We start from the raw sequence: 23,663 nt of genomic DNA on the forward strand, positions 1-23,663 counted from the left end.
GTGAAAGTAAGTAATATTTTTTATAAAATACACTGAAGTTTAATCTCAGTAATCATTATGGGTCACTATTCAAGAGTGGTCAAAAAGGAAGTATCTTCTCAGCTTACCCCTTTACATAAGCATTATAAACTAAAAAGAAAATCAAACCAGATTCCTTACAATAGAGTCTTTATTTTACCCCAAGTTTACAGGACCACTGACATGGAATCCTAAAATTGATTCAGTAAGGATGAGTTATTCTGATCACTCCACTGAAAGCAACCCATATAGTTGCTTGCAAAGATGCAGTTGAGTCACAACTGACTTGAGTTGACTCTACTCATTTATTACACATTCAAATTCTGTTCTTTATAATTAAATATATTAATGTTTTAACTTAAATTTTACACACAACTGGCAATAATGTAATTTCTTGTGTCAGGACTCTAAAAGTACAGGAAGCACATGTGAAAACTCTTAAAAATAAAATTTCTGTAATGTCATCTAGACTTATAAATTCTGGAGAGCTACTGGCAAGATCGTGCAAAAGAAAATTGTGGGAAAACTTGGGAGTTGTCTGTGTGGTTTATTGTATAAATAACCAATTTAGAAAACAAGATGGGACAGCAACCCCCTGTTACCCTGATTCATTGTGTGCAGAAATACTGTAACCAAAAAATAAAGCTTTAATAATATTTATGTTAATAACACCAAAAACATATAATCAATATATATAAAACATATCACTGAGTTTGGAGGTACTTTCCACATACTTACCTAAGGCAGTTTTATGGAAACTAGTGTGGGTTGGTTTTACAATTTAAAAAGCATATTCTATAATAAATAATATATAACTTAAATTGTTGTGAATGTTTAGTTTCACACATACGCAATATCATCATTTCCTTTGTAAAGTAAGGATATAATAAATCAGATAAGGCATTGTATAAAGAAATAATACTTAAGAGTAATTCATTTCAAATGTCACAAGTAAAACATCATTCTCAAATATCTCACTGTCAAAACTGTAGTATGAAAAACTCAATCTCAAAATTGTTAAAATTTAACAAAGATTTCTTTTTTTGCCTACAAAAAGTTATTAGCATGATTTAATGACCACTCTGGGTTCTTCTGCAATGCTGTCTTCTCTTTTAAACATTTATATATGTTCTCCTCTGTTTCTGAAAGTTAGAAAATTTATGGGACTCACTTGTCATTGTACACACACCACAAAAATAATCAGTCAATACTTTGTACATCAAGAGTTTGTATGAAGAAAGAAAGTCAATTTCAGAAATGAATGAGTTTTTAGTATATGGCCTCTAGCAGATATCTGGGTCTTCATTACTTTTTTAAAAAATAATGTAACATGATATCACGTAAATTCAAAACCTCAATGATCACAGCTTTTTTGTGAGATGTACGGCTTGTAAAGCACTTTATTGTTTTCTATGTAAGGGTTCATCACCACATCCAGGTTACAGTGTATGTGCTGCTAGAGCAGGCACAGATTTTATTATTGTCACTAGAAGTGGGGTTGACATGGGTTTAAAAATGTAATTTGCATTAAACACTTAGTTTAAAAGCATTTTTCTTAATAAATTATTATCAGTTTGTGCCTGAAATAAATAAGAACTTACTCTAATCACTGCTTTTTTTAAAATCTCCAACAAATAAAATAAATTTTATGAGGGAAATAATGACTATTTTAAAATCATACACATAATCCAATCCATAAAGAAATCCAAGCTCAGAAAGTTTTAATTCTAAGTGAACTGTGTAACTGTAATTTTCTGAATTAACCATATCATTAACAAACTTCCATGTCATTTAAATAATAATATGGGGCTTCTCTGGCGGCGCAGTGGTTGAGAGTCCGCCTGCCGATGCAGGGGACACGGGTTCGTGCCCCGGTCCGGGAGGATCCCTCATGCCGCGGAGCAGCTGGGCCCGTGAGCCATGGCCGCTGAGCCTGCGCGTCCGGAGCCTGTGTTCCACAATGGGAGAGGCCACAACAGTGAGAGGCCCGTGTACCGCAAAAAAAAAAAATAATAATAATAATAATATGATCATGGTCTGATTATGTTTGTGTGACATTTGTATTTGTGGCACTTGAATCATAATATTTATTTCTTGCACCTGCACTTACATCTATGAGTTCACAAAATGACAGTGTGTTAGTGCATTACCAATATGTAGAGATTAAAAAAGAAAATAATGACAAGTGCCTATATGCCACATTCCACATAGTGATAAGGTTGTGATAAGATTTACCATGAACTCAGAATCTCTGGTTCCTATCATCATACTCATAGAGTCATTTCATCGTTATAATCTATAGTATTCTCTGATGACATCTTTTCTTCATAAAATTGATTCTTAGTCCTAACAAGAAAATGGCGTTTACATCTGAAAATTACTACCAAAATTAAAATTACAAATTTTTCAAACAGAATTATTTTAAAAGTATAAATATAAAATTGTACTTATGTTCATCAACAAATGAAACCAGTTATTTTTCTACTAAGGTAAATTATATATACATATAATTATACATATTATAATCCATAATATGTATAATTATACATATTATATATATATATATATATACACACACACACACATATAATAATCCCTTAGCTTTATTCTCCTTAAAAAGATTTTTTAAAAACCCTATCTGAGCACTCAGGATTACCAAATTGTTTCTTTCTACAAATGCTAAATTTGAATGCAACTGATAGCAAAATTCAAAGTATCCCTTCAAGTTAGAGCAAATATGAAAAATTATTGACATTACAGAGTTTCTAAAAGCCAAGCCTTCTAGAAATATGGATATTTTTGAAAAAGAATAAAAAATGGCATCTTGCTGACTTGACAAGGTAGGTATGATTATATCCTTTACTAAACGTACAATTTGAGTTCCTATGACAATATAAAAGAATGTGAATTTATAGACAAAACATACTTTGCCTCTCCATCATCACATGATTAGTGGACCATGAGAAAAGCTACTAAAAGTGGTCTACCTAGCACAATAGGCAGGGAGCATTAATTAAAATTTAGATGCTATAGGCTGATACAAAGCCTTAATCTCTGACTGCTCATAGCTAGAAACAGTCATTTCTAGAAAGGCTCAGAGACACTAAATATCATTCAGTTCAGTAGGCTGTATCCATACTGAAATCAAGATCATGGAATGATTTCTGTTTCTAAAATTAAGTAAGCTCAGCGTAAATCTCTTAGCTGATAGTTTGTCATAATCAGTTACTCTTCATAAAAGGTCTTGAGCTTAATAAAATGTGTTCTTTTGAATGGTTGAACTCGAACTAGAAAAAACACTGTGAAAACATTAGCTGATGGAAGAAAAACCAACTTCACCAAACTCTTTTAGTTATTTTTCTATCAAATAATGAATTCAATTGATGGTAATCTCTTGAATAAAGAAAAGCATTTACTATTTAACCAGTCAGAAAGAAATCCTCCCTGAACTGACTTTACTAGGCTGATTTTTCTGAATCATACCTTAATATTATGTGATATAGTTTATCCCTCTTCATCAGGGTTAGAGCAACTTTAATCATGTTTGGAGTCTGCCTTGTCTCCAAAGCGTCAAACTAATTGGCAGAAGATGTATCCTCTTTGAAGCTCAGTTCATTGATTGCCAAATAAGTTTTACAAGTATAAATTAACATTAAACATGACTTGAAAATAATATGAAAAAGGACATAAAGTTGTACCTTGTCAAGAGTACAGAGTACTTTTCATAACTATAACCATCTTAAAACATTATTCATAGTTAGATATATGAAGCAAAATGGTGAATACGAAAGAGATCTCAGGAATAGAGCTGCAAGAAATCTGCTGGTAAACCATACACACATATGCAGTTCAGTACAAAGTTACATCCCTACCAAAGCTATAGTCTTCCCAGAAGAGACTGCACACATTTTAAAAAAAATAATTAAAATATTGCCATAAAATATAATTCTTACCACAGTTCAGACTTGGAAATATTGCATATCATTCAGACATTATCAGAAAGTAAATACTATATGACAAAAGTCTTGAAAATGGAGCAAAAATTGAGCTGATGAAAAGAAGCATTAGCCATTTTAAAGGTCTTCATGGGCATACATTCTAGTAAGAACAAGCAGCAACAAAAATATTAATGAAAAGTAAGTTTTGATTGTACTAACTGCTATAAAGGGAACAATTCTATCTCATAAAGAGTGACTGGGTGTTTACTAGGGGCAGGGTGGGATAGGAGATCTTTAGGTGGGATAGTCAAGGTAAATTCAGTCAAGGAATGAAATGTCACCATCTGATCCACACAAAAAATTTTACTTCTTCCTTTCCATTCCTAGAAATCCATGGATCAAATATTTCTTAATATTTCTCTTTTCAGAAGTTTGTTTTGTTTTGTTCATTTTTTGTTTTTTTAACTTGGGAGTTCAAGGATACACTTCTGATGATGACTGAACTCCCTGAAAATATATGCTAAATTTAGTGTGTGCTTGTACATTCTTTTATGTAGGGGACTTACAGCTTTCATCACATTCTCAAAGAAAGCCATGACCCAAAAGATCACCACTATGTCAATGAAATTTTAATCCCAAATTTATTAAGCATCTTTATGACAAGCACTGAATGTCTGTCAACTGTCTTGCAATACTCAAGAATTTAGCTTGTTTCAGAGAGGAAAGAAATTAACATCCTAGTATTACCTGTAATTTTTTTCTTCATTAGAACACCAAGATTAAGTTGTTCCCTATTAAAAACAAAACAAAACAAAACCTCTAAAGGGACTTTTTTTATATTTGGACCAAATCCAATTATTTTTTTGTGATCCAGCTTTAGAGCACACTCTTGCCACATTTAGTGGCCAAGAGTCTCTATTATGAGGCCTGTCCTACATCTATTGGAATCTGGAGAACATTCTCTTACAGTTCTAACGCAGCCTTTTAGCAGCACCATTAGAATCTGACTGGAATTGAGGAGATGTAGTGTGCTCCATCAAATTTAACTGCAAACTCCTCTTCTGAAATTAGCTACCGCAGCAACGCATAAACAGCAAAAGAAAAGACTGTAACGCTTGCCCTGGTTTAGAAGCTACTGTGGTTGATATGCACGTAATCAACAGCTACAGAAAATAAAAATAATTTTTATTTAAAAAAATAACTCATCATGTTTATACAGATAAAATCATGCTGAGTAGATAATTGAGTCGGCTTCCATCAGTGATATTTTGTTTTATTTCTTTTTGTTCCCCTAAGTACTTAAGAAGACATTCATTAACTTCCACTCTGATATGAACCAAAAATAATAAAAATAAATATGTGCAATGTCTTTATTAAACTCCATTAGAAACTATTCTTGGAAGATGTAGTACACATTGAAAAAGAAGTTGAACATGTCTTTGTATAGGTAATGAGTTCTTATACTCAAATAACATTCTTGTCCTTCAGGTAAAGTCTGGCCCAGAAAAGTGGTTAAAATATATAATTAATTTATTATTAGCTTTTTTTTTTTGCCATTCTTCCTTAGAAAATGTACACTAAACAAATATAAAGAACCCTTTCCATTTCATTGTTTTCCATTTTTCAAGGCTATTTCATTGCTATTCTTTCATGTAAGGCCTTACAACATCTTTATGGAATAGGGAGGGCAAAACATATCAATCTGATTTCACAAATGAGTAAACAGAACATTTATGTTTCCATGTTTATATTTCTCCATAGATAGTTCACAGGCACCTCACACTCAGTATGTTTCAAACCAAAATCCTTATCTTTCCTTCACCTGCCCCCCAATCTATTTTTCCTTCCTACCCCAGCTAACAAAAATACCATCCCATCCACAACCTTGTTTTCTACCACACCTTTGGCTCTTTAAACACACCTGTCCCTTCTATTATCAGATTACTATGATAAGTAAATAAATCTAATCATATCTAAAATCTAAATCAATGCTATTCCAGATATTTGTTCTCAACCATTATCTTCCAATTTGTTTGGTTCACTCACTGTTTCCTGCTCTATTCAATCAACCCTCTAATCTTCATCTCCATGCCCAGAGAAACAGATGCCCTCTTTGGAAACACCTCTTCTGTCTACTGACCTCTGATTCCTCTCCTATATAATCAGCTTTACTTTTTGCTTTGGCCAAGGGCCACTTCCATCAGCTATGGCTTTATAGAATACTTCCTGATCAAGCAAGCTCCCCACTTTCCAAGTCAGATTAAGTGGTGGGTTTTATACCTTTCCTCATAATTCATATTTAAGACTGACCTCTTACTCTCTAAATTTGTATTTATCATTCAAAATTCACTTAAAGTACCACCTTATTTCTGAAGCTTAGAAAACGTCATTCTCTCAAAGTACTGATCTTATATTATCAAAATTATTATATCACATTTTAATTATTTGTTTCTTCCAAGTTAGTGTGGACTCCTCAAGCATAGGGACAATGAGTTATATTCCTTATATTTCCTGGCACAGTGTCTGATACAGAATAATCTCACAGTAAACATTAATAACCAAAGACGTATAAGACTGAATGACAAGGTGACCACCTTCCTATATCTAAAAACATTAAAAACATTGTTCCATTCTGAGAACATCCTAAGAAATTAACTTTTCCAAATTTATTGTATTGAAAATAAATTTCCATTTCTTACTAAGGTCAGATTTTAAATATAAGAAGCATAAAGACAAAATGGAGCTTAATTTACTCTTTGGTTAAACTGATCTCTTCAAATAAATTTTATTTCAAAAGTAAATTTTATTTCTATAGCTACCATGGTCATTTGCAGTCTCACCTTAAAACTCATTTTTTTAAAAGGAAAAAGTATTTAAATTTTCACCCACTCAGTTTCTGGTTCCCTATTTTGCCTTTTTTTCTCCTTTAAGTAAAGACATCTCTTAGAAATATATGTCTTGGAAGAACAAATAGGGTTTTATCAAAGAGGCATGTGCTACCAGGTCCGGGAAAAGTGAAAGAGTCATCATTCTCCTCTCACGTGTTACCCCTTCTTCCTTATTCTGTGTTTTCAGAGGGTGCATGAACAAGAAATCTGATGTTCATTAATCTGTCAATGGTTCTAAGTAAATGCACCTTCTAAGTAACATTAGTGAAGATCAGTTCTTCCTGCAGTGCAAGAAACTCTTCCAGAAGGCAGAATAGTTGTTCTAAAATTAGATCTAACTGCATGTCTTTGAGCAAGTTTGTTGGTTTCTGTAAATGAAAGCACTGGGCTCTCAGTAGTTTTCAAAAGCTGCCCTTTAGAGCTTGAGGTTTCCATAGGGATCCCTCATTATAGGTGGTACCTATTATGCAAATGCTCCATCAATATAAAAGTGGCATTTCCATAAATGAGCTCATCTTTCTGACACAAGTGTCCCTAGGGAATAAAGTCTAATCTCCTTAACACAATACACACAACCCTCCATCATCCTCAACAAATAAATACTTCGATTTCACTCCTCACCATTTTCCCCCTGATATTCCTTCTCACTATAGCACTATCTGTAGTATCTTTCTTATCTGGTTAATTCTTGCCCATGTTTCAAAGATGAGCTTAGATTGTGCTTCTTCTAGGAAGCTTTCCTAACTATTCCCTCAGCTGTGCTATTTGCTCCCTTTTTGTTTTGTCATATTACCTGGTAACTGCCTCAATCACAGCACTTTTACTACAAGTGAGTATCTGTTTACTTGTCTGCCCCCCATCCTGGACTCTGAGTCTCCTGTGATCATTTATTAGCATAGTATTCCCTGGCAAACGGTAAGTTCTCTATGTTGCTGACCTGACCAGCGAAATCACTGTATTTCTTCAATAATATCACTAATATCTTCTAGACATATTTAACTCTTCCACCACCCTGATTTCCTATGCCCAAACTCTCACTAAAATACAAAAAATATGTTGTTTTTTCTTTCAAAGGATTTTTCTTCCATCTTAATGACTCACCCCAATGTCACAGGTAAATAATACAAGGACTTACCATCTTCTACCTACAAAATGCCAAATGTTGCTGGCAGATATCTCTGTCTCCGATCTCTTCTCACAAAATCTAACCTGCATTCTTCCATCAGTTTCACCTCAATAAAGCATTATGATACTCCCTGTTCATTAGGAAATCATAGCTTTCTGTTTCCCATTAAATCAATTTCAGGCTGCTCTGACTAAATCCACCTGTCATTTACAAATGTGCTTTCCATTATTACCCAATATACTTCCTCTGGCCCAGTCATAAAGTCTACATGCATAATATAAGCCTTCTTTCCTCTAAGCTTATATCCACATTCTGAATGTTTTCACTCCTCTCTTGTTATCAGAATCTTTGCTAATGCCTCTTGGCCAAATGTAAAGCTCACTTAGTCCAAATAATTCCATACAGAGCATCAATATTAAAATGTAAAGAAAAACAGGAGTCAGACAAATTTGCAAGGAAATGTGTGGCTTTTGTTTCTGCAGGAATATACAGTGATGTGGTGAAATGACTGTCAGGGAAGGACTAGGTCACATTTATAAAACGAACAGACATAAAACCTTGTCCTTGACCTTACAGTCTAATTACTTACTTTCCCAACTATATGTGAGCTGTTTTGTTAGACCAACCTTTGTCAGAAGCTGACTAAGGATGCTATAAAATCTCCTCAAATAAACCCCATATTTGAACCAATATATCACTGCAACTCACATTGTTTATTTTGCTCTGGAGGAATGATACAATTTCTAGTGGTTCTAAGAAATAGAACCTCCTCTAGGGACTTCCCTGGTGGTCCAGTGGTTAAGACTCTGTGCTTCCAATGTAGGGGGCACAGGTTCGATCCCGGGTTGGGGAATTAAGATCTCACATGCCATGCGGCACAGCCGGAAAAAAAACAAAATAAAAAAACTCTTAACTTCAAATGTCAAATAACAATAAAGAAAAAAAGAAAAAAATAGAACCTCCTCTAATGAATCTCCAAAGGAAACTGGACTATTTGTTAAAGAATAAACAGCTCTGGACTACAATGAAATTCCTCTTTGGGGCCCATAACCTTCCTGGGGCTTTCTTTAGGCTGATTTTGAAACGTATTATGTCTAACAAAAGCTTCTTGAAACTCCACTACTTCAGTTCCACCAAAACAAGGAGGACAGTTAGGATCAGAATGCATAATAAAAAAAGGAAGGAAAGAAATCAGACAAAGGGAGAAACTAAAATAAAGCTCAGTAAGAAAACAATAAGTTTAGGTTATACACAAGCTGATTCTAAATTGAGACAATCCATCCCCTCAGTCAGGGGAAATATTTATGGTCTATCTATGAAATTCCAGGTGTACCTATTAAATAAGCTAGGTACTAATTACTGTGGACACTGAAGATAATTAAAGGCAGACTTAGGGACTGCTTTTATGAATGCTGCAGTCCATAGTACTTGACTAGGTGTGCCATGAATTTCATAAAAGTAGGAGGCAGATATGGACCACTTTGTTAAATGCTTCTTGATCAAACGCAGCTGCAAGATTCAATTTCATGTCACTGAATCTGCTTATTTTCTCTACTTTTCACAGAATGCCAAACAAGTAAGCTCCATCATGGTAGGGACCACGGTTGCCTTAATCACGTTTTTATCTGCAGTGCCTAAATTAGTGCCAAGAATATAGTAGTATCCCAATAAATAACAGTTGAATGCATGAATCAATCAATCAGTAGTTGAAAATCAACAATTATCTCAGTCAGAACTCCAGACTGTGCATCTTAATGTTTGATATAGTTTAGTTGCTTATTTCCTAATTAGCTTTTGAACTGCTTTGAACTTTTTATATTTATAGTCACAATAGAATTAAATACATGTTTGTTTAAACACAAATGATTAAGTAGATGATTAAGAGAAATTCCAAGTCTTGAGTCTACAATAACACAAGCCAAATACCTCAGTTTTTTACTGGTCAAGAGGTAACAGTGGAACAATATGCTTATTACAAGACTTTCTATAGCTATTATCACTACTACTAATAATAATGATGCTAGACCAACAATGGTAAGAAAGATTGATAGTATCTGTTTGCACTTCTGTGGTCACCCTTTCTTTAAAAATCAAATAACAAAGACAAGTATTTTGAAATTTGGGGTTGGATTTCTTATCGCTTCCTTTATTCATACTCGTGGAGTGCTAAACCACTGAGAGAGAAATTTGCTTTCTAATAAGAACTGAGATATATTCATTAGATTTTTCTTTGTCAGAATTTTATTGTTCCACTTTTAGAGCAAGGCTGTTTAGCCCTTCTTATAGCTAGCAAGCAATTGGAAATTCCTTACTTTTCCCTAAGAGAGATAGAGATTCACAATATAAAGTCAGCATTTCCCTAAAAATCATCAACATCTGTTGCAGTCATAAGTAACTTGCCTTTAGAGTCTCCCCAAAACATCCTGTAGAGCTTTGCCTACACCCACTGCTTCAGCCAGAAAAATAAAATAAATGCCTTGTGAGAGTGATGTAATGGCCTAAGGGAACAGAGTTGAGTAAAGAAGGCATAAAGTTTGAAGTGCTATATATGACATAGGCACTGATTTTGATTAAATTAGGTGTACTGGACAATTTGCTGATGTTCCAGTTCTGTGTAAGTTCTGATTCCCCTAAATGCCACAGAAGTACTATAGTATAAAAAGAGAATAAGGAAAAAGAAGTTAAGTTCCAAAAAGTTATCCTTTACATATATATGCTATGTTCACTTTATTGATGTACCAAATTCTTAAACCATATAGGGTCTTCAGTTCATGTTGACACTGTAGATTTTTCTTTTCTATAACCTAGACCCTCAGAGACACAGGAGTTGTAAAGTCTTATCTTACCAGCAATTTACAGATATTCAAATGGCTAGAATACAGAATCATGCTGAGCTTTAATCCCTAGCAGAGAGAACTGCTCCTGCCTTTCATGTCATCATCAGGAAGGCTGTGTCAATATAATTCCACTTTTACTGAATGCCATCTATAAACTACAAGCTAATACTGAATCCTCCTTCGGTAAAAGGAGGATTTTTACTGCCTAACGTGTTCATCTATGTGAGATATAGGTTTCCTAAGATACACCTGTTCAACCTGAGATACAGTTTCCCTAAGCATAAGAGATGACCATGAAACAAGAATTCACAATTCTTTATAAAGTATTTTAGTCAATGCTGTTTTAAAAAAAACAGAAATATTCAACAAGGTTGACATTTTGGTTATCTATCCAAAAAAGTGAGAAATAAAGCAAACAAAAAAAAATGTAATCTGGATTGTGGTTTAACTCATCACTACTCCCATTGGCAGGGGTCAAAAGGGGGTCTTGATTACTAAGAATAAGCTTTTTCCCTCCCCTATCCTCCTTGTGTCTAATGCGGAAGAGTGAAAGGGAAGGCAGAGAACTCTGTGTGCCCCTGGCAAAAACTCTCTGCCTCCCCAATCCCCACGGTCCAACGATCACAGCCTGTGGTCAAGTCTGACATCTTTATTGTCCAAGAAACCTAGGACTGTAGGTCACTCCAATCTGCTATGGCATTGCACATCCACTTTCAGACTTCTGACTCCCACTCAGAGCATCCTCTAGAACTCAAAATCTGTCATAGCAAAATCCCCTACCTTTCTAACCTTCACTCTCAATGTCCCCTTCACCTTGATCAAACTGAAACATGGCTATGGTACTAGTTTTTGAACTTTGCTCAATTTCTTGGAGAGATGTTTTTTGGGTTTTTGTTTGATTTTTCATTCTGTTTTTTGGGATCTACCCTCAGAGATCCTGAGTTAGTTGGTCTGAAATGGGGCTCAGCAACAGTATTGCTTTTAAAGTTTCTCAGGAGATCCTAGTACACAATCAGAGCTGAAAACCTCTGCTCAATAACAGAACCTGGTCTAATAGAAACCTGGTTCTCCCTGAAGGACATGACTTCCCCTCTCAAAAGAGGGCTATTTCCTCTCCCAGCAGTCCTCAAACACCTGTGTGTGAAGGTCAGTTTGGGTACTCTCTGCTCTTCATTGCTACTTATTGTCCCTTCATCCTAATGGTGCCACAACTCAATTTTGAACCTCTTGTCACCAGGTTTCACCACGTGTTACAACTCCTTGCAGAATCATCTACAGACCCTCAGGTCTCACTCTTATTTTTCATAATTCTGCATTTTACCATCACTCTCTTTAACACTACTACTGTAGATGATCTTCTAATACTGAAGCCCCTCAATTCCTTGACCTCCTCTCTGCCAGTGACCTTATCCTGAGCCACTTGCTCACATGATCATACCCCAGACAAGAGTGTATATACACAAATTTTCACATGGCAACTTCCTCTCTTCAGAAGGTTGGCATCTTCCTTACTTAAACAGCACTGCTTTTTCTTTTTTTTAAACCAAAAAGCAAAAAGTAATCAATTTATCAGAAAAAGAACTGGGGAACTGAATCAACCCTATAAATTGTAGTGTGGGAGTCATCACATTTCTGTACCAAACCATAAGCCAGATTCCACTGCTATTACCTCAAGGTATTAGAATTTTTACATATTGAATAATTCTTGAAATAACTAAGTCTTTTGCCACAGATTACATTTTTTGTCATTAAATTTAGAATTAGATTATACACTCTTTGACACAAATCACAGCAATAATTTTTTGGATCTCTCTCCTAAAGTAAAGAAAATAAAAGCAAAAATAAATAAATGGGACCTAATTAAACTTAAAAGCTTTGCACAGCAAAGGAAATCACTGACAAAATGAGAAGACAAACTACTGAATGGAGAAGATATTTGCAAATGACAGGACCGATAAGGGGTTAATATCCAACATATAAACAACTCATACAACTCAGCATCAAAAAAACAACTCAATTAAAAAATGGGCAGAACATAAAAAGAAACAAAACTGAGTTATCTGTAGTGAGGCGGATGGACCTAGAGACTGTCATACAGAGTGAAGTAAGTCAGAAAGAGAAAGACAAACACCGTATGCTAACACATATATATGGAATCTAAAAAAAAAAAAAAAAAAAAGGTTCTGAAGAACCTGGGGCAGGACAGGAATAAAGACACAGACGTAGAGAATGGACTTGAGGACACGGGGAGGGGGAAGGGTAAGCTGGGACGAAGTGAGAGAGTGGCATGGACATATATACACTACCAAATGTAAAATAGATAGCTAGTGGGAAGCAGCCACATAGCACAGGGAGATCAGCTCGGTGCTTTGTGTCCACCTAGAGGGGTGGGATACGGAGGGCGGGAGGGAGATGCAAGAGGGAGGAGATATGGGGATATATGTATAGCTGATTCACTTTGTTATACAGAAGAAACTAACACACCATTATAAAGCAACTATACGCCAATAAAGATGTTAAAAAAATAATAATATCCTAAAAAAAAAAAAAGGTCAGAAGAACCGAATAGACATTTTTCCAAAGAGGAAATGCAGATGGCCACCAGGCACATGAAAAAATGCTCAACACTGCTAATCATAAGGGAAATGGAAATCAAAACCACAATGAGATACCTCATACTTGTCAATATGGCTATCATCAAAAAGAACATAAATAACAAATGTCAGGGAGGATGTGGAGAAAAGAGAACCCTTGTACACTGTTGATGGGAAACAGTATGGAGGAGCCACTGTGGAAACAGTATGGAGGTTTCTCAAAAAACTAAAAATAGAATTACCATATGGCTCAGCAATTCCACTCCTGGGTATATATCCAAAAAAACCAAAAACACTAATTCAAAAAACATACATGAACCCCAATGTTCACAGCAGCATTATTTACAATTGCAAAGATATGGAAGCAACTTTAAGTGTCCACCAACAGATGAATAAATAAGGAAGATGTGGCATATATATACAGTGGAATACTACTCCACCATAAAAAGAATGAAATTTTGCCATTTGTAGCAACATGAATGTACTTGGAGGGCATTATGCTAAGTGAAATAAGTCAGAGAAAGACAAATACTGTATGATATCACTTATATGAGGAATCTAAAAAATACAACAAATTAGTGAATATAACAAAAAAAGCAGCAGACTCACAGATATAGAGAACAAACTAGTGGTTACCCATGGAGAAAGGAGGGAGGGGCAATATAGGATGGGAGAGTGGGAGGTACAAACTAATGGGTGTAAAATAGGCTCAAGGATGTATTGGACAACAGAAGGAATATAAACAATATTTTGTAATAACTATAAATGGAAAATAACCTTTAAAATTGTACAAATTTTTTAAAATTTTTTAAAGAATTGGATTATGATCCAACTCATTATAAAGAGGTTTGACCTATAGTTACATGTATCACATGCCATAAGGAAACATTTCTTTAGACAATTAGTCAATTTTCCAATTAAAATATATCTGTTTCAATCATCATGTTTCACACAGGAAAAGGAAAAAATGACTTCAATAATTGCACTTTGCATCTCTATAGCAATATTCATCTAAGAAGCTCAAAGCACTAATTTAATTAAACCTCCAAATATTCCCATGAAGTGGTGTTATTATTTCCATTTGACAACGGCATAAATGAAGTCACAGAAAGATTAACTCACTTGCCTGTGGTTACGCAGTGCATTAGCAGTGGAGGTCAGAATAAACCCTGAAATTTGGGCAAGTTGTTCTCTATAGTCTGGATCAACGATCTCTCAGTATCTGTAATTTTTCCCAAAGTCTCATCAGCTCAACTCCTGCCTTTCACTGGAGCATTAGCCACTTTTATTCTTCATGAGTTGGGGGAATCTGAAGAATAGATTATTAAAAAATGCTTCTGATTTTAATTCTTGTATTCCACTTTCTGGGATGGCATTCATTTAGGGCAAACCCTGGTGGTATTTTCTTCCCTTTTTTCTGAAATACTCTTCATCAACATATTCTCTCTCTTTTTATACATAATTAGGTGGTCTAATCCCAGAAAGCAAGGCTGTTTGCTTTTAATTAAGGAATGAATTGTACATCAAAATTTCATGGGGAATTTACAGCATCTCCATCTAATCTCTTAATGAAATGGATCTGATAGCTGCTCTGTTTGCATTAGTCACAGCACGTGCTGTATATGAATTTAAGAAGTGTATTGAGCAAACAAAGTTAAAATACACCAGGAAGTACTTATTATCCAGGGAATAAATATTTAGATATTTTCAAGGGCAAAAAGTCCATCATCATGTTTAATTATTATAGAGAATCATCCCATCTTTTTCACAAGGCAGTTTCTTACAATTGCTTTCTAACCTTTCAACCAACGAGCCTATAAGTCCTTTTCAAAAATGTTTTTAGAAAAATCCATTTAGAAAAAATCTCATCTAGTCACATAATATATAGATGTTGAGATCAATAAAGAGACCAATAAAGTCAAATGGATAGAAGATATGTTATTTCTTACTATTAAGTAATACATTAATCAGCCCAGGCTGCCACAATAGAATATCACAAACTAGACAGCTTAAATAACAGAAATTACTTTCTCTCAGTTCTAGAGGCTAGAAGTCCAAGATCAAGATACCAGAGGGCTGGATTCTGGTGATGCCTCTCTCCTTGGCTTGTCCTCACCTGGCCTTTTCTCTGTGCACACACAGAGGGAGAGAGATCTCTGGTGCCTCTTCTTCTTCTAATAAAGACATCAGTCTTATCAGATTAGGGTCCCATCCTTATAACCTCATTTAACGTTTAAGACCCCATTTCCAAGTACAGTCACATTGGAGGTTAAGACTTGAGCATACGAATTTTGAGGGGATACAATTCAGTCTATAACAAGTAACTTCCATCTTAGTCAATGAAGAAAAGACCCATTGCTATGTTCAGGAAACCACACAAACAGGGATAACCCTCATCAAAAGGACATAATTTAACATTCCAACAATATATTTAAAATTTTAAAAGTCTTTATTTCCTTAAAAGGAGGCTAATTCCATGGTTCACTGCTAAACTTTAATTCAAATTCCACTTTTCAAACAATTTACTCTCCAACCCAGATCCATTCACCAACACAACTGCTACTCCAGGCCTAGGAAACTCCTCATCTGAAAGCCTACTCCTCTTTGAATATGTTCAAAACACAAGTCCATTTCAGTCTTCAAAAGGAAGCAATATCACATGGCAGAAATTCCATTCATATTATAAATCAAAAGATCTTAAATTTAGTTTTAGCTCTAATATTCAACAACACTATATAGTTTCAAGAACTAAATTTAACATCTTTGCCCTCCAGCTTCAACTTTTACTATTAAATCCAGATTCAAAAAAATCTATGATTAAGAGATTGTGAGCACTTTATGTATTTAAGGAATAATGGTAAGTTATAATGGTCATATATTTCAAATACATTGAACTATTTAGACCCATTCAGAAGGAGGGAAGGACAGATGGAAAGACATGGTACTCAAAATATAAGTATCCTTATTTAAGCCTCAATAATATGCAAAACAAAAATCCCTTAGAAATTTCTGGCAGTTTCTTATTTCTGCTGCTTAGCCCCACCAAAGCTAACAGTCTGTATGAATTTGAATAGCCTACATAATTTAAAATGCTTATTTGGTAACTTATGAGGTATTTCTTTCTAGAAATGATTTCACATTTATACTCTATTTTTATACCCATTTATCTGTTCTCATGCATTTTGCACATACTCCCATTGACGATTTCACATTGTATCATACATAATTAGTTATTTGTGTCTTCTTCATCATTTTAAGCTTCTTAAAAACTCGGATCAATCTTTTTTCTTTTTTTTTTTCAATCTTTCATTTAAATGTGTTTCCTCAGCAATTGGCATAGTGCCTAGAACATAGTGCGACTCAAAACGTGTTTAAACGTGTAGAATATTCTTCCAATACTGCAAATAATAATTTGATTTCCCCAGATGTCTAAAGTGTTTATTCATGAATATATATAGAGAGAATTGAGGATTAGATTATAATATATTCAAATTCCCACTACTTTTTAATTAACATTTTTGTCCTTTAGAAATCCATATAATCTCTAAATCAGGAGTCTCCATAAGTCATTTGTAAAGTGTTTAGGCTTATAAATTTGTAAACAAGTAAAAAACATAACACTATTTGGAGTGGTAGTACCTTTTGGTGATCTGGAATCCTGAGAAGTTGAAAAATGGATTATCAATGATCTGTGGAAGTACTATTTTCAGAATTCACCTAATGCAAGAGTATTTTCCTAACTGTCAAAAGCTATCAGAAAGCTAGAGGAAAGGATAGCCATAGACAGATCATCTTAAAAGACGTGAGAGCCAATATTCTGCCTCCTCAAAAAAACAAAATAATAAAATTTATGTCCATTATTGATAATACAAAATGTCCAAGAGGACACTGGAATTTACCCCTGACAGTCTTGGTGTACTAGAATAATCTGATTATGTTCCCAATAAAGTAGGCCAAATCAATGAAATAGTCTTAGATGTAGATGAAAGAAATTTTTTTAAGAAAATACATACATTTAAAAGACTTCGCACACATAAATACTATAGTGGTAGACAGTCTTCTGTCACATTCTCTGCCTGAGGAAAAGGAGGCTCATGTAGGTCCCAATGATGAGCTAAGCCCCTGGTTCACAAAGTATGGCCTCCCGTCAATCTGCATCACACGGGCACTTGTCATAAAGGTAAATTCTTGCGCCCTCTCTCTAGACCTACTGAATCAGAAATTCTGGGTTGAAGCCTAGTAATTTGTGTTTTTAGAAGTCCCCTATATGATTCAGTTTAGGCTTAAACCTGAGAACCACTGGTCTAAGCTCATAACTTTAGCTGATGGTAAAGCCTTGATTTGAATGCTTTAGTCCCATCTTTGCTTCAAGTACAATACCTTGATTTTGGCCTTGATGCAATAAACGAATGCTTACTGTTGATGTTAATAATAACTTCAGGAAATAATGCTAAACATCAGCATCTACTTTCTTAGCTAAAATCTAATTTGAACACATTTTTGTTCACTGTGATTCATATAAAGAGATCTGATTTAAAATCTGAGTTCTCTTCTCACTTTCTTCAACCAAATTCTTCATATAAATCATTCTGTGTTTATTTTCATATTGTCCCCTAACTCTCTGTTTCTGTTGTTTCCTCATTCTGTTTCTGTTGTTTCCATTTTATCTCTTTTTCTCTGTCCTCTTTATATTAACCGTGATCACTGCTTACACCTGCTCTAGCCCAACTTACCTTAGTGAATGAATTTTAATGCCAAGGTATATAGATAGAATTTGAAACTGCAAAGGAGATTTACAGTTCGGGGAGCATCATCTGGAGAAGGCCCTAATTTATTTTCTCAGATATGTAAAATTTAGATCTCCTATGCCTGCAAAACCGCCTGAAAGCAGCAGCAATTGTAGTTCACAGGCTAGTCTGCACGAAAGATTTAGACCAGACTCTAAGACAACAGGCACTCTTTTCCTCACCGTTTTCCCCCAGGAAAGATTTGAATATTTTGCTTTCTAAGAGAAAGAAAAGGAAATTAAATTAGACTATCACAAATATAAACAAAATCAGAATGTCCTTCCATATTAGGAAGCTGTGTCCATCACCAGGAAAACTGAAGCAAGCTTCTCTTTCCATCTCTGTAAGTAAGATAGACACTTTGTTGCCCTATAATGTAAATAAAGTAGACAGCATGTTCCCTTTGGGAATATGCCCAGAAACTATCACTGTGGAAATTTTTAAAAATTCTTTTCAAAGATAACCCTGAGAGCAGAAACATAGCTGAGGAGTTGCTGTGTGGTCATGACTCCAGCAAGCCCAGCTGAATCAGCCAGGCTGCCCTTGCACACTACTGAGCTATGTCAATCCTGCCCACTTCTATCACATTTACCTTTATGCCACATACGGTCATGTAAGTCAGAGGGCATAGGATTCAGTCAGAAGCCCTGCCAAATTCAAGTATTAGTTCTACCAGTCACTAGACAGAGGACACTGCATAAGACACACTGCATAAGACACACTGCTATCTTCAACAGCACTTATCACAATGATATGGACATAACATATGTAGTCAATAAACATTCCAGAATCATTGTGTGATGATATAATTAATTTTTCTGGATCAGCAAAAAAGGATTGAATGATGTATCAAAGTTTAATCATAATCAATAATGAAAATCTTAATAATAATTTACACTGATGGACTCCTTACAATACACCAGTCACTCATATTTATTTGATCTTCACAACCAGCCTTTGCCCCCATTTTACATGTAAGGAAACTGAGGCACCGAGTGATTAGGTAAGTTTCCCGAAGTCATACAGCTAATTAGTGTTAGAACTGGGATTTGAACCTCAAGATAATATGGCTCCAGAGTCCACGTGCTTTACCTACCACACTGTTTATCACTGGAGCCTAGAAGCAGCTAAATCCATATAGCAAAGCACAGCTATGGAAGACATTCAGCACCGGTAGAATTAGTAAATCAGCTCAATTCAGGAAAATATTAAAATGAAATAGTGCCCACCTGATTGACAGCTGCCCGCATTAAAAAGGTGCTGAAGTATTTGGGCCAAGTCATAATTGAAGTTGTAGCCCTTAAAAAACTGGGGCCCTTGGTTTTGATCAAACTGTTTAAATGGCCAAGTATATGACCTTGTTGTTGCCAAACATATGCTCACCGCAGGTGATATTTCAGTAGATTTCTGAAGAAGAAACTGCTACTTTCACTTTGCTCCTATATATTGTGCAAAATGGTCCATTACCTCTGGTCCTGGCAATAGGAAACTTCAAAGGCAAACAGAGAAGGAGAAACACTCATCCGAATGGCAAGCAGTCAGTAAGCAGACAATGTAAACAGACACACTGTGCAGGCTTGGGGGCATCAAGAGCAATCTCAGCAATTGCTTCATCTGCTTTCCTGTTTTCCCTCTTACTTCTGCCAAATGCGACTGGATGTGATGCAAGTCCTCCACTATGCAGCAGGTTCTCTTCCACAGAAACACACCCACATTTCTCTCCTTTGGCCCAGAATGCACAGGAGCTCAGTCTAGTGTCTAGAACTCTGAAATTAACAAAGCCGAAGAGAATAGCGTCCTGGTAAAGAAACACTGGACTTCACTATATCAGATGTTTTGTCTGTTGAAATTATTTAAAGTCAACTGTTTTACTCTAGTCATCAAATTCATTTAAAACAAGTCTGTCTCTTTAAAAAAACTGCTGAGTATAGAAAATAGCTTGATTTATTCATGCACAAAAATCTCATTATAACAATGTTTATGATATGGCTCGCTGACCAATCCTTCAAAACATAGCTATGAACAACAACAACAAAACTTTTCTACACATTATATAATTAGCCCATAAAACATATGTTCATTTTTTCACACAATGTAAACATTCTTAAAAAAACATCACTTTATTGCATTTAACTCTAACATACTCAGTAGAAGTGCACTTTATAATATCAAAATAAAATTGTCCCCAAAATGTTAGCCAAAACTTGAAAGCATATAGTGTAGTGACTGTTACAAATGTTTTAATCTTTGAAAGAAGAGGCACAGCTTAATTTGCCAAAGTCACTAGAGATTAAATTAAAATTTATCTAATCCTCAAGTCATAATCATAGGTAAGAAATAAATGTGCATTACGGTGACTTGAAACTTTTGAACATTTTTATGTAAACTAGCCTACCTTTCTCCTCATAAAGAGCATATGGGGTACCTATGCAGAAATCATTTACTCCAGTTAAAACCTGAGGGGGCACCGATGCAGAGAACTTAAGTAACTCCTTGAGAATCACCAATACTAACTGGTAGAAGTGAGACTTACATCCTTGACTCTTGAGTCTCCGTTCCATTACTATTCTATTAGACCCACTGCTCCTCAGTGCCCTGTGATATGTTTTTAACTTGCTTGCCAAGAAATGAGAACATTAAGAGCAATCATTTTATTAAAGTAAATTATTTCTATCTTAAAGAATTGTCTTAAAAGACAATAAATTCTTCCTATCTTTTGTGAAAATGTTTTTTTAATTAAATAATGGTGATAAAAAGGGTAGCTGTTTGTATTTTTGAAAGGTCTTTCCTGGTATCAGTCTGAACTCCCTCTGTTGCACATATCTAAAACCTAACTCAAATTGTTTAAGCTAAAAAGAGAATTTTCTGGTTCATGCGATAAAAAAAATCCATGGTTGTAAAATCAGATATGGCTGATTCCAGGATTCAAATGATGTTTTCAGGACTTGGTCTCTCTTTATCTCTTGGCTCTGCTTTGTTTTGCTTTTGCTTTAATTTTTTTTTCTTTCTTTCTTTCTTTTTTTTTTTTTTTTTGCGGTACACGGACCTCTCACTGCTGTGGCCTCTCCCGTTGCACAGCACAGGCTCCGGACGCGCAGGCTCAGCGGCCATGGCTCACGGGCCTAGCCGCTCCGCGGCATGTGGGATCTTCGCAGACCGGGGCACGAACCCGTGTCCCCTGCGTTGGCAGGCAGACTCTCAACCACTGCGCCACCAGGGAAGCCCAGCTCTTTAATTTTTTTTCTAATTTACACTGTGCGGTGACAGATTTTTTTCTAATTGAGGTAACTTTGGTTTATAACATTATATAAAATTCAGGTGTACAACATTATAATTCAACTTCTTTATATACTACAGCATGCTCACCACCAAAACTCTAGTTTCCATCTGCCATCATACAATTGACTCCCTTTACCCATTTTATCCACCCCCACTCCCATTCCCCTCTCGTAACCCACCAATCTGTTCACTGTATCTATTTGCTTGTTTCTATTTTGTTTGTTTATTTATTGGGATTTTTTATATTCCACATATGTGTAAATCATATGATATTTTTCTTTTTCCATATGATTTATTTCACTTAGCATAAAATCTGCTTTGTTTTTTAAAGACTTTATTCTCAGATTTCAGAAGCCCTCAGAAGGTTCAAGCTTACATCATCCTGACTGCTAACTACTAGTGGAGAGAAAAATGCTCTCTTCCTACTAGTTCCAGAAAAGTTTTATTGGGTGTGGTTAACTCACATGACTAACCCTGAACCAATCATTTGCGCCAGAAGATGCAATAGTCTATTTGTCCATCCATAAACCCAGAGATAGAGTCAGATCCTTATGAACATGCAGTAATCATGAAGAAGATGTGATCCCCTAAGAAAATCAAGGTGCTGTTACCAAAGAGAAAGTGAATAACTTCAAGTTAAGCAAAAACATCAGCTATTCACTAGTCCTGCCAAAATAATACTTTGATAATACGTTTCCAAACTTCTGAAGAAAAGTTATAACTCCCTCAAAATTTAAAGGCTAGATACTGCCATGTTAGACTACATGCCCTAACAATAAGCAAACTTTTTTTTTTTTTTTGTGGTACGCGGGCCTCTCACTGTTGTGGCCTCTCCCGTTGCGGAGCACAAGCTCCAGACGCGCAGGCTCAGTGGCCATGGCTCACGGGCCCAGCCGCTCCGCGGCATGTGGGATCTTCCCAGACCGGGGCACGAACCCATGTCCCCTGCATCGGCAGGCGGACTCTCAACCACTGCGCCACCAGGGAAGCCCTAAGCAAACTTTTACGATGCCTACCATGTAGTCACAAAGAATCTTTGGAAACTAAGCAAATAGTTAGATATTCCCTGCTTTTTTAATCAGCTGTTTAGACATCTCAAAATTCAACTTTTCTTCACTAATAGCCAAACATGTCAATTACAACTTCCCCTCCCCAAATTTTGAAATACAAAGACAACCCAGCTACCAAAAACATTGTTGTCTGTGAGCTAAATTTTAATTTACTCCTACCAAAAATGAGAGAATAAAGAAGAGAGGAATATTCAGCCATCTGCCAGCTCTGCTCCTAAGTCATACTCTGCTTAAGGTGAACAAAGAGACTCCAATTAGAGACCTGGTACTTTTTGAAACCTGTACGTTCTCTGTGTTTGGAAAGTTAAAAAAAGAAAAGAAAAGTGTTAGAGTTATGATGCTCTTTAAGAATGGAGCAAGAATACTCTTTTTTTAAAAAACTATGTTCATAACTGAAATTTAGTCCAAAGAATTTATTGGTATATTAACCCTTGAAAAAGAAGTCAGGTTTATCTTTCAAGTAATACCATGATCTCTTCTATGTTTTCTATAGACTGCTTCAAGCTCTTGCATATTCCTAAAGATAGCTGGCTTTGGATCATTAACCAAAATTTCAAAATCTTTTGAAAGGGTCCAGTAGGGTTTATTTTCTTCAAAATATACTCGATCTATTGACCATAGTGTCTTCACAATATCAAGGCAAGAACATTTTAAAATACAAATGTTTCATGTAGAAAGAATATCTAATATAAACAGAGCCTACTGATCTTCCTGTGGATAATATAAACTGATGGAGACGCTGAAAGTCTGGACACTGAAACCCTCTTGCTCCTAAAGCTAATATTGAGCTAATTCCATTCAGTGCAGGCCGTTTAAATGACTACTTCCTAGACCCTGCTCACTCATTTCCTCAGTAGTCACTAGAAATTTGGCTTCGATTACTACAAATCTACTAATCTGCAGAGAAAAGAGAAAAAGGTCCTTTTCTCATTCCTCATTCTTCTTGATACTTTGCAATATTCTATTTTTTTACTACATTTTTATTCTGATAGTTCTCCATTCTTTTATGCAAATACTCAATCCTAGTTTCCTCCTACATTTAGAATAGCTTCTCCATATGTACTTCTTTTTCCCTTTCCCTAAATGTGAATAAGCTTAAAGAAGTTTATATCTTTCTAACATGTAT

This window comes from Leucopleurus acutus, assembly GCF_964270905.1.
Source record: "Leucopleurus acutus genome assembly, chromosome: 2".
In the NCBI taxonomy this organism is placed as follows: domain Eukaryota; kingdom Metazoa; phylum Chordata; class Mammalia; order Artiodactyla; family Delphinidae; genus Leucopleurus; species Leucopleurus acutus.